This window comes from Urocitellus parryii, chromosome 7 (genome assembly GCF_045843805.1).
Source record: "Urocitellus parryii isolate mUroPar1 chromosome 7, mUroPar1.hap1, whole genome shotgun sequence".
Lineage (NCBI taxonomy): Eukaryota > Metazoa > Chordata > Mammalia > Rodentia > Sciuridae > Urocitellus > Urocitellus parryii.
Window position 1 is genome coordinate 115,523,176 of NC_135537.1, and position 8,860 is coordinate 115,532,035.

The 8,860-nt window shown below is 41.4% G+C and overlaps 1 pseudogene; it reads right to left on the bottom strand.

Moving 5' to 3' along the window:
• Positions 1-7,837: 7,837 nt before the first annotated feature.
• LOC144255879 (fibroblast growth factor 13 pseudogene) lies at positions 7,838-8,645 on the bottom strand (annotated as a pseudogene).
• Between the last annotated feature and the right edge of the window lie 215 nt (positions 8,646-8,860).

Below are 8,860 nucleotides of genomic sequence, written 5' to 3' on the forward strand. Positions count from 1 at the left end.
ACTTTTCTTGTCTTCTTTTTACTTCAGTGACTTCAATGATGGTGTTTTATATGTACAATACATTTATTATTTCCTGAAAGCAGTACACATAGTGTAAAGACATTTCACAAAACAGAAAGGTAAAAGAATTACTCATAAATTTTTAATTCAAAATAACCACTGTAAACATTCCACTTATTTCTTTTGGTCTTTCTTCTATGAATAGGTTGTGGGCATGGATGTGTGGTTCTTCATGGGGAAGGGGTTTGTTTTACGTTCTTTGTTGTTTTTTACCTAACTGGGTGGCTACACAGGAGTGGCAAGGAGGCTTTTCACTGTAGGACCTTTGTACCTTTTGAATTTTGGATCATTTCAATATATTGCCCATTTTAAAAATAGATTAAAACACAATTCCACATTAGAGTGAGCCCTTTCCATGCTACTGCATTTTGATTACACTTGTCTTTTTAAACTGCTGCATTATATTCCCCGTAAACATTCTGCAAGTAACAGTGACCATGTCAGAGGTACGACAGTAGTAGACAGGCCACCCAGAGCCTCCTGACCTTCTTATACCCTTGCCCCATCATTCCTAATCTGTCCGGATTGCATGCGGTCCATGGTGCAGTCTGCAGAAGACTGAGGGCAGGTTTCCAGCAAAGATGATGTCACCCTATGGGGACGAATATTGATGTCAAGAAGGATGAGCAGAGGAGGAGGACACAGGGCTCTGAAGAGTCTAAATTAATAGTGTCTCCAATTCCCAGACCTTTCACAGACCATACTGCTGAGGTGAGAAGGGACACTGCTCTGGATTGATTGCTGCTAAGGAGGGTCCAGGGACTTCTTGCTCTTAGAACTAGGGACTTTGAAACACCTATAATCAAGGTAACTGTGCAAGGAAACACAACAAAGAAAGGAATTCTAAAGACCAGTAAACATAGTCTTTTACAGACCTTTTTCATCTTCAAATAAGAAAACAGACAAGATAATAAAGTGCCTACAATTCCTCTGGCTTTGATCACCCTGTATTGTGGATTAAGAAGAAAAAAGGTGTACTGCCTCAAGTTCCTGCAGAGAAATGGCACACATTTCTCTTCAAAGACACTGATAAGACTATCCATCCCTTACTCTGCCTTGTCTCCTGCCTTTCATTGTGATGGTGACGTGGAAGTTGCATCAAGGGTGCACCCAGGCCGCTTGCCTCTTCTCCGAAAACAGTAAGGGCTTTTCTATGCAAGCCACCTCAGACATATGTGCATGTGTCCTGTGGTAAAATAAAAGTCTACCCATTTTGCCTATGTGGACGGGGGCTCTGCCCTGAGCCTTTCTTGGACAGACCACCAATATTTTGTATGGAGTCTTATTTCTTATGGATCCTCCCTTCACCTACAGCACATGTGGCAAACTGGCATTTAATTTGCCTTCCTCAAATTTTTTAAAACAACTCTGAGCTAATATTTTAGAATCAGGAAATTCACATAAACATCTGGACCTGGGCTTCTCTTGAAGATTCAGAATACTCATCAAGGTAGGCTCTCTCTTCTAAGGCACATGGCTCAGTGGCAGCCATCTGCAGAAGACACAGGCAATTTTGTTTTGAGCTCGGCATCATCCACAGAGGTCCCTGTTGCCTCCTAACACTAAGGCTGTGTCCACTGCCATCTGTCATTCAGCTTGCATTGCTGTTTTTTGTCTCATAGAGAAGTAATTTTATTAAGCCTGCCTGCTTCACTCAATTACTTTACTTGAAGGCATTTGAGTTGTAATCCGCAGCCTAGAGTTTTAAGAAGATAGCCTGAAGATTTATCTAGGCGCTGCAAGAAATAAAGACACAAAGAACAAAATGATGCTTCCGACTTTCCACTATGCAGATTCCCCACACTCAGCTCCTTCTTACAGCAGAAATTGGGTTTCTGGTCTGGGTTTGAGCAGGGTGAAGGGTGCAGAGAGCTGAGATCTCTCGCCTTGCTACTTAGACTGGGCTGTACTTCCAGTCATCTCCCCAGAGAAGCTCCCTTTCCTTTTGCATGATCTGCTTTAAGCCCATTAGTCAAATCTGTTACAAATGTGCACTGTTTCGCTTCTTGTTAAACATGGACAGATAGGTACATGATTTCAAAACCAAAAGAAGCACATAATCATGTGCTCGTGTGCAGAACCAAACCATCTGGGCTGAAAACAAACCTCTTAAGGAATCATCTTCTCCCCTTGATGATGATCGCGTAAGAGTATACAGCTCTTTGGAATTTCAGTCTAGCTGTGGAGATGAGGGCTATTTAGCGACTTGAGAAGGTGGCTGAAAGCTTGCTGCAACTTACCCTCTTGTCGCAGAGCAATCATCCTCAAGGCTAAAGGATCTGAATGAGCACAGTTTCCTCTACATGAGCTAGCTCCGTTTGTATAGAGATAAATTTTTTAGCCATAAACATACACGTGCATTTGTAGAATTGTGCACAACTGTATGTTTACACAGTCACACACACACACATCTGTTATAAACACCTATACACATCTGTATACACTTAAACATCAGTACACATTTGGCCGGCATCAGTGATGGATAAAACGACCCACACAACACTTGCCAAGTTAGATGGTCAACGCAAGCCTGAATTCTGCACAGAGAACCACTTTTCAAACGTGGTTCACTCTTAAGAAGGATGCCTGGAACCTTCCCTATAGACTGAGAAGGAAGTTGAAGTCCTTACCCTTACTCATTTACAAAAACACCAGTGAAACTCCTAGACCCTGGAAATAGGGAGTGGTACCCGATGTGTTACACCAGGCACAGAAACAGAAGCTGAGAAAGCTGTGTTTAAAATGAACTAGCTTTGCACGTGTTGATGCAGCCTCATTTCATTAGCCCTGACTCATCTCAGCCAGTGTACTTTACACTTCTGTGACAAATGGCAATTAAATACTGAGTAATTATTAAAAACTCTTGCGAACCAAACATTATTAAGTAGGGAACAGATATATGTATGTTAGACCATAGTGAGCACATTTTGTATAATTTATGGGTTCTAGGAGCTGTAGTAGCTGTACTATTAGCAGCCCTCTTTTCTGTGCAGTCTCCCAAGACAGTTTGGGATACAAGGGAGAAGAACAATGTTGTGGATTTAAACTGATTTCCTATGACTTATCATTAACTACTAATGAGCATGCTTTTAATGAGGAATCTCTGATTAAAAATAAGGTTTTGTAGAATCTAAAAGAAATGCATAGCTCAGGAAAGATCTTGAAGCTGTCTCACTGCAGGTGAGTCGTGTTGGCATCTTGAAAGTGTGCGCTTGCTCTACTGCATTAAGAAGTCGGCACCATTTAACCAGCCTGCAGGTACTTTTCTGGATAATTCCATCTCCTGAGTTCAGAATAAAGGAGGCACACATGAGATGGCACAGTAGGAGTCAGGGTTACAGCAAGGACAGCTGGCAATTCAGAGCACAGTGGAGCAGGTTCAAGTCTGAGTTACAGCAGTCTCTAGGGGGGCATTTCTTCACCGTGTCTTCTCTAGCCTGTCTGAGTTAGTCTTGGAGAGGATTTGATAGAAGCATGTTTTAAAACTACCTGACACTTAGATTGCAGAGATATGCTGGCTGTGCTGGATCATCTTCAACTTTTTAATTTTAATTTTTTACTGACATAGAGTATTTGTACTTATTTCTGGGGCACCATATTGTAATTAAATACATGTACACACCATGTAATGATCAAATCAGGGTAATCAGCATTTCAATCTCCTTAAATATTGTCTTTTCTATGCGTTGGAAACCTTCAAACTCCTCTTTCCTCATTTTAAGATGCATGATTATTGGATGCAGATTGTGGCTGCAGAGGACAGCTGCCCTACCTTTTTGAATTGACTTGCCCTTATACACTAACGCAGGTCGTGTATGAAATACTTAGTATGTGCCCATTTTTTTTCCTTCCCTTTCTGCCCACTTAAAAGAAAACCAAAGATTCAAGGTGTCGGGTAAGCTTCGCGTCACACAGCCGGGAAGCAGAGGAGTCAAGTTAGACTAACTCTGAAGGCAGGCTGTGAGCCACAGGCTGACCTGCACAGGCCCTCTCTCCTTCCCTTCCCACAGACAGGCACTTCCATGGAGCTGGCAGGGTGGGGTGTATTACAAACGTTCCCCACTTTCCTCCTCATGATGTCTGTATGATGTTTTACCCATTTTACAGAAGAGGAAGCTAGGGCTTGCCTGCTGTCTGCAGCAAGTGGCCAACCTGTGTGTAACCCCATCTCCTCCCTGGGACTTCCTACACGCTTCCCCTTACACCAGACTTTCCCACTTCTCACTCTGGTCCTTGCTTTGCCTTTCCTCCCCAGCTGTTCTCCCTGTTCTTTGTGTCTACCCAGCCTGGGTTCTTCATTTCAGTTCATTTGGCTTAGGTATTCCATCCCTACCTGACCAGTCTCCTGATAGGACATTCTCTTTTGTATTCCGAAGCACGCAGCATCTAGAAGCCAGGATCAGCATGCAATTCCAGCCGCCTGCTGCTGTTCTGAGCATTTCAGGTGTGTTGTTTTTCCTCCCTAACTTGACCCCAAGTTTTTCATTGCTTGCCTGCATTTCCCACTGCACCTGGCTAAGTGTTTGGGAGATATCAGAGGAACACCATTAGCTGTGGCTAGTTTGAGAAGTACTGTTAATGCTGTTGTCCAGTAAACAATAGATTTTTTAAAATGCACAATTGATTTTCTTAATCCATTTTCTTTATTTAAATACTCAATTTTTTTTACAAATTTAATACTAATATTAATAGATACCCATGATTTTATTTTATTTTTTTAAGGAACCCTTAAAGATGGATGCAAAATGAAGAGTAAAACCAGTCATCAGTATCTTTCTCTTCACTCTGATCTCTGGTTTCTTTCTCCAAAGATCTTAATATTTGCTTGTGTATTTTCCTTAAAATTTTGTGATTTTGTATTTTTTGTAGTTTAACTGTACATCTTCCAAATCAGTTCTTCCAGTGTCTGCGTGTATAGCTCTACCCAACTCCTTTAAATAGCCACGTACTGACTATTCCTTCATATGGTGTGCCATAAATTATAACTGGTACTCTATTGAAAGTTGCATCTAGCTTTCTGTGATGGCAGGTAAATTTCAAGGTACACAGATCTTGGAATGATACACACACACACACACACACACACACACACACACACACATATAGATAGATAGCTAGAGATATAAATATATTAGAAAAACTCCCAAGAGTGGAATTGCTGCATTTACCCAAAAGGGTAAATGTACTTATTTTTTTGATAAATATTGCCCTAGGGGTCTCCAAAGTGGTTGCACTCATCCTATTAATTTGGAGTACTTGACATTGACTCTGTTGATCATAATCCCAGAGGAGGGTCCCAGAGTAGAGCTAATGTTGTGGGTAGCATCTGCCTAGGGTTTCAGAAAGCCTAATGGAAGTCAGAGACAGCGACAGTGACAGCTGCGGCTTTAGCTTTCATCTGCATATGGAAAACATAGCGCATAAGCACAATGTCGCCTTCCCACCTGGGCTTTCTGGGAAAGAACCTTGTGACTCAGGAGAATACTGGTCCTCCTGGGATGAAGAAACCTAGATTTTAGTCCCCATTCTGCCACTCATTTTGGTATCCACCCTGGTTCCTTCTCGGTCTGCATTTTCATTTCCCTGTTTATGACATAAGTACCTGGACTGGGGTCACAAACCCAATACTCACAGAGACAAGGCACACAACCAACTCAGTGACTGGGTGGGGATGGTCACAACGTGGGGGGGGGCACCTGTGCCTTAAGGATGGAGCCAAACACCCACTCCACAGAGCTCTGGGGTTACAAATGGGGCCACTGCGGGAGAGCTCCCGGTTTTCTGTGAGAATCCAGAAATATGGGTCCTATGCAAAATTCTTAGATTCCTTTTTTTCCTAGATTTTTAAATACTAGAAGCTAATTCAAATATTAAAATTTTTATTTGATATATATATATATATAAGTCTCTGAGTTCATAACACTCAAAAAGCAAGAAAAAACATTCATTTGTCATAAAAGAGAGTTGTATTCCAACCCATTATACTAAAATTTGACAACTACAGGGAATAAATCATGGAATTATCTAGTCTTCCCTATAGAAGTGATATTTCAGGGTAACTAAATGGTCCAATGTTCTGATATATTTTCTTTCCATATGAAATCTAACTAATACATCTAAGTAAAATAATTTTTTAAAAAGTCATTTTACAAACTCCAATTAAATAACTGATTCAGATGACAGAGAACAGTCAAAAACTATGAAGCTAAAGGGTGGTTCTTTAGATATCTATTTATATATATGTATTTAGTTGTAGATGGACACAATACCTTTATTTATTTTTATGTGTCACTGAGGATCAAATCCAGTGCCTCATACATGCTAGGCAAGTGCTCCACCACTGAGTCACAACCCCAGCCCTAAAGGCTGGATCTTGGAATGTCAAATTATTAGTAGCAGATTATCACTGATTGTGCGGATAGAAATGCAGCTTGCCAACAGAGGGACTTGTCAGGTTTAGCGCAAAGACAGGAACCAATGATCAGGTGCATTCTGAGACATTTCCTCTAAATATGTAGCATCAGTGAACATTCTTATTAAAATATTTAAACCCAAGTCTAAGCAAGCCTTCATCTTTTTTTTTTTTGAATGAATATAAAGAGTTTATTCGGTGCGTATTTGGGTATACAACAACAAATATTAAACAACTTTTTTTTTTTTTTTTTTTTTTTTTACTTTTTGTGCACAGGACAGAAAACTGCCTGTACATGCTATGTTCACTTTTGGAACACAGATTTTAACAATTATTAATGCACAAAATCTTACATATCATGCAACTCTATGCCAAGATTCCAACTTTCTTCCATGCAACAGATATGAAGATCTAAATGGAAACCTAGCTAAGTCTTAAACACTTTTCCAGTAGCATGTATAATATATGTTGTTTAGGGGTAACCAGTCTTAACATTTCCTTGTACACAATATTCACGTGCCAAATACAATGACAGGAGGACTTGTACATATACAGAGAAGACTTTTCTTATGTTAACAACACAAAAGACAACATCACATTTCCACAGTTCCTGTCTTACACAAGAAGCCACAACAATAGTTTAACATGATACACAAATGGAATTAAGAGAAATCTACACTTAAGGATATTCTTTTTTTAAAGTTATCTTTACTGACCAGGGTTGACAATATAACTTAATTTCTACTCACAAAGTACAGCACAAGAACCTGACCAGAATACTACAAATCTAAATAAAATAGTTGGTAAAATCACAAGAACACTGTTACCTTGAGCCTGAGATGCCAATTCAGATTCAACCCTGAATTTGGTTGATTTGGATTAGGTGACACAGAGTCAATTAGAACCATTGAATTCAGAAACCATAAAGTTGTGCTATATGAAAGTGAAGAGTACAGTTGAATGAAGCATAGATAGAAAACATTAAGCCAAGAAAACAACACTGTTCACATAATTTTGTTTGCCCCTATAAAACATTTAAGCGGTTAATTTTGTTTTGTTTTGTTTTTGAAGAACAATTGTGGTCTTTAAAATTTTCTTGGTTGGAGAGCAAATTTTGATCACCGTTAGTGCTGTGAAATATTTTTGGTTGTCATCCCCAACGTATACGTAAGATTGTGAGAAAATTTGGCAGTCCTTCTCCCAGGTTTAGTTCATTGATAATGCTTGGCATTCTTTTGCACAAGCTTTATCTAAATTTCGGGGCTTTAGTATGGATGATTAGAAGGTCTAATGGCAGATAGAATAGTGAATTCTGCCTGTTTGTTTGGTAAACGTCACTGACAAATTTGAACTTTTGGGTGAAGGACTGCTAGAAGAATTCAAGAGCACCTGGAGGTAAGGTTCTGTTACAGGGCCCTTGTTTTGCCCTCACTGGCTACGTTGATTCATTGTGGCTCATGGATTTGCCTCCGTTCAGCACTCCGGAGACACTTCTGCTCTTGATTGGGGTCCCACTTCCAGATCGAGAGAACTCCGTGAGATCGTGCAGCGACGGCTCCTTGTACATGGCCACTTTTAGTGGTTTGGGCAGAAAATGAGCTGCAGGCTTGTTCTTCTTCACATGGTTGCCTTTCATGATCTCTCCTTCTTTGTTCAGACCCAGATACCACCCTCGGCCTGACTGCTGCTGACGGTATATCATCGACAAATAGGTCACATAATAATTTTCAAACACCGATTCTTTGAATTTGCACTCAGGTGTGAAATGTTCCGAGGTGTATAAGTATCCCTCACTGTTCATTGCCAAATACAGCTTGGTTTGAACTCCTTGAATAGCCACCACTCGAAGACCCACAGGGATGAGGTTAAACAGAGTGTAAGTGCTGTCCTCGTCTTTGGTGCCATCAATGGTTCCATCTGCCTGCAGCTGCAAGTGGTAGCCTTGTCGGCTGTATAGTTTGGTAACTATACCCTTAAGCTGAGGCTCTGGTCTTCTTCTGCGCCTCTTCTTGGAGCCAAAGAGTTTGACCCGGGAAAAGACGTTTAACTTGTTTTTGTCGCAGCTGGTCTTGCCTTTGCTGGGGCTGCTGACACACTTGCAGGCGTTGGATTTCTCGCGCTCATGGGCTTGTCTCTTCTGACGGATCAGAGAGCTGGCGATAGCCGCCGCCATGGCCACGACGCCCACCACCACCACTTCTTTTGCTGCCCCTCTCCGGGTTCGCCTCCTCCTCCTTCTCCTTCGCTGCTCTCCCGCTGTCTCGCGCTTCGCCGCCTTGGTCTCCTTAGCCTGAGCTTGCCCGGGCTTCTTTGCACTCGGGCTTCAGCGGAAGAGGGGGCTCAGCATGCCGTCGGAGCTCCTCTGGCGGTGGTCCGGCTCCCGCGCGG